The following is a 4,557-nucleotide window of genomic DNA, read 5'->3' as shown; positions in this document are numbered from 1 at the left end:
AGAATGACGCGCGAGCTTTTGACGTTTGTGAAAACACATCGTCGCCGAGCAACGGAGGTGATGCAAACAATGGCATAAAACAATGAGCAACAAAAACAAAACAAAACGAAATAATCGGAGGGTGGTGGTGGAGGAGGAGGGAGAGGGTGAAAACGAATGCGAAGGTTGGCAGCGAATTGGCCTTTTGATCGATCGGCAAAAGGGGTGAAGGGTTCGGAAGGAAGGAAGGATGGATGGAAAATGATTGAAATTGACGAGCAGCGCGTGCTAGATATGAACACGTACATATACATCCACATGTGTTTGTATGTAGTTGGCAAAATAGTTATTACTGGGAATGACCATTAGCGATGGAAGCGGTAGCAAGCAATTAGCTCGGATCGATCGGACATCGAAAGACCCGAAAGACACACTGAATTTCGTCCGTCCGAAATCGATCGATAATACCATCATCATCATCATCGTGCGGTGTGTTTTGTTGTACTTTGAGGGGGTCGGTCATACGGGAATGGCCATTATTTGCTTGCGAGCCGACGCGCATTGCCAATCAAATATTTATATGCCCCGAAACGAAAATAAGACACAAAAACAGTACATTCGTTTTTAGTTTTATTTTACTATTACTATTTTTTTTTTTTGCCGTTCCTTCGTCCGTACGTTCGTTCCTCCGACCTCGAAATAACGTGCCGTAAAAATAGCAGCACGATTGCTACTGCTACACGCCCACGCATTAACCGTTCTTCACTTCTTCTCTATCCTTCTTTTATTTACTTTTTTTTTTCGCTTCCCAGACTTTTCTAATTCGCTTCTTCGAGACAACAACTAAAAAAATCTACCTGAATTTTCTGCACAGAAACGGTACTTTTCCGCAATCCTTCGATTCACTTTCACCCTCGTCCTAAAACCCTTAAAAAAAAAAAAGACGTAACCCAAAAGACGCAATTATTGAGATGCGTGTTTTCTTTTTCTCTCTTTTCTTTCTTCTTATATTCAAGATGTGAATTGTCGGAGTTGGTACACCTTTCGTATTGTTTCTGAGGGGCTCCGAAATGCGGATGTGTGTGTGTATGTCTTTGGTGAACAGATGCGAAAGGGTTGAAGAATCCTAATGATGATTGTGGGAACAAAGTTCTTCGTACTCCCACAACCGCAGCCGATCAATGATTTATTCACTTCCTCGATATTTATCACAGGAAATCCTCTCCCACCTTTTCAATTCTCCTGAAAAACGTAATTGATTAATAGGAAATCGTATAAACACATCATTTTATAATTTTCATATAAAGTTTATTTGTTAATTTACTTCTGTTTGGAACGCAACTAATTGATACAAGTTGATCATAGTTTTCTTATTATAAAATTCATAAATTCCACAAATATCCAATAAGAATTTTAGTTTTTGTCAAGATTTTGAGAAAACATTAAAAATATAATTAATTACAAATTTGAAATTCATTCAACAAAGCATTATAAATTTATGATTTTTAAATGAATTACGATAAATTTACAAAATTAAACACAATAAATTTGAATAAAAAAATTGTCAAAAATATGTAAAAGAGACTAAATTTTAAATGATTCATGAGTTTCTTACAATCCAATGAAAAAAAGTAAAAAGAAAAAAACAAATAATTTAGGTGAAAAATTTGAAAAATATATGCCAATTATTGATGTTTTTTTACAGAAAACTATGTAATATATTAAATTTCTCATCAAATCTTGACTTTCGTTTCGCATTAAAAGAAAATAACAAATATCCAATAAGAATTTTAGTTTTTGTCAAGATTTTGAGAAAACATTGGAAACTTCAATGAAATGAAAAAAAAATCTAATTAATTACAAATTTGAATTTCATTCAACAAAACGTTATAAATTTATGATTGTTAAATAAATTGCGATAAATTTACAAAATTAAACACTTTTTTAGAAAAAATAAACAAATATTGAAGTAAATTTGAATAACAAAATTGTCAAAAATATGTAAAAGAGACAAGATTTTAAATGATTCATGAGTTTCTTACAATCCAATGGAAAAAAGTAGAAAAAAAAAACAAATAATTTAGGAGAAAAATTTGAAAAATATATGCCAATTATTGATGGCTTTTTTTTACAGAAAAATATGTAATAAATTGAATTTCTCATCAAATCTTGACTTTCGTTTCGCATTAAAAGAAAATAACAAATATCCAATAAGAATTTTAGTTTTTGTCAAGATTTTGAGAAAACATTGGAAAAACTTCAATGAAATGAAAAAAAATCTAATTAATTACAAATTTGAAATTCATTCAACAAAACATTATAAATTTATGATTTCTAAATGAATTACGATAAATTTACAAAATTAATCACTTTTTTAGAAAAAATAAACAAATATTGAAGTAAATTTGAATTAAAAAATTGTCAAAAATATGTAAAAGAGACTAGATTTTAAATGATTCATGAGTTTCTTACAATCCAATGAAAAAAGTAGAAAAAAAAACAAATAATTTAGGAGAAAAATTTAAAAATATATGCCAATTATTGATGTTTTTTTTTTACAGAAAAATATGTAATAAATTAAATTTCTCATCAAATCTTGACTTGCGTTTCGCATTAAAAGAAAATAACAAATATCGATGAAAATTTTAATAAAACAATAGAAGAATTTTTTACGTAACATAACAACAAAATGAATTTAAGAGAATAAAAACTATAGAATTATTTTGCTCAAATTCTTATCTTACAAACTTTTTGACAATAAATTCGAAAGGATTTCTTCGTTTCTTGCAATCCAATTAAAGAAATAAAGAAAACAATAACAAATATGAAATTATTCAGTTTCGAAATTTTCAATTTTAGATTATTGTTGCATTTTCAAGTTGAATCATTGAATTCGGAAGAATTTTTTGTAAGTAAAATAACAGTTTTTTTTTTGCTGTTGTCTAGATGAATTGAAAGTATTTATATTTGCAACTGTATCCACATTCTATTCTATAAACGTTCGGCTAACAAATTAAATTTAAATTAGTGTGGAATTCTCGTTTGGGTCACGGTCTAGCGAGCAGGACCGCAAAAAATTGGGTTAATTAAAGAACGAAAAATGGCATGAAATGTGAACGTGCACTTCTATTAAAGCCAACAACACCAACGGATTCACGATTTCATACGAGAGATAAATAATATTGTGAAGTAATAGCGAAAGAGAGAGAGAGAGAGAGGGACAAACGAAAACTGGAACTACGATATTTTTTTTTGGGTGTATATATATTTTTTTTTACGTTCGGTCGTGTCGCAACGACGTCGACTTTTGGATACGCACACGCACAAAATCCTATTGCAAACGAGAAACATGTCCAAAAGCGCGCAGCGGAATGAGCGAGAGGAAGAGTTTGAGTGAGAGAGATGTGAATAATAGATGTAGTATGGAAATAGAAAAAAAGGCAACAACTCTATCCTCTCTCTATTTCGCTGCTCAAAAATAGCCCGACACAATGGGAGCAATGAACCCGTGGCACTTCGTAACCAAAATATATATATGTAGAAGCTCACGCACAAAGTCTGCGTACGTACGTGATTTTGTGCGTGCGTAGTTTTCGAGTATGCGAAGTGGCTCAAATTTGGTACACGAAGTTTTATCTATTCCATGCAGGATTTAGACAACATGGCGCGTGGAGAAAACTATACGTTTCTAGATTATTCCCTCTTTAGATTTCTATTGCCTCGCAATTTTAAGTTAACACAATTATAGTAATTCAGTACAAGATGATCTCAAGTTTTATAGCTTGAAAATGTTAAGAGTTTTGGCAATGATTTACATTAGATAAATTAACAATTATTAAATTATTAAATTTCTTATTAGAAATCATACCAATTTTTACATATTATATTATAATTTAGTACATGATGATCTCAATTTTTATAGCTTGAAAATGTAAAGAGTTTTGCATTGATTTACATGAAATAAATTAACAAATTATTAAAGTGTAATTGATAAAATGTATATTTCTTATTAGAAAACATATCAATTTTTACATATTATAAAACTAATTAAAGAAAACTAGTTTATCTGCAAAATTGTAGTAAGTACATGATGATCTCAAATTTTATAGCTTGAAAATGTAAAAAGTTTCGAATTGATTTACATGAAATAAATTAACAATTTATTAAAGTGTAATTGATAAATTTATATTTCTTATTAGAAAATATACCAATTTTTACATATTATAAAACTAATTAAAGAACACTAGTTTATCTACAAAATTGTACTAATTCAGTACATGATGATCTCTAGTTTTTTAGCTTGAAAATGTTAAGAGTTTTGCATTGATTTACATGAAATATATAAACAAATTATGAAAGTGTAATTGATAAAATTTATATTTCTTATTAGAAAACATATCAATTTTTACATATTATAAAACTAATTAAAGAAAACTGGTTTATCTACAAAATTGTAGTAATTCAGTACAAGATGATCTCAAGTTTTTTAGCTTGAAAATGTTAAGAGTTTTGCATTGATTTACATGAAATATATTAACAAATTATGAAAGTGTAATTGATAAAATTTATATTTCTTAT

Source organism: Nicrophorus vespilloides, unplaced genomic scaffold, assembly GCF_001412225.1.
Source record: "Nicrophorus vespilloides isolate i.1.1-1 unplaced genomic scaffold, Nicve_v1.0, whole genome shotgun sequence".
Classification (NCBI taxonomy): Eukaryota; Metazoa; Arthropoda; class Insecta; order Coleoptera; family Silphidae; genus Nicrophorus; species Nicrophorus vespilloides.
This window is presented reverse-complemented; position numbering follows the sequence as displayed.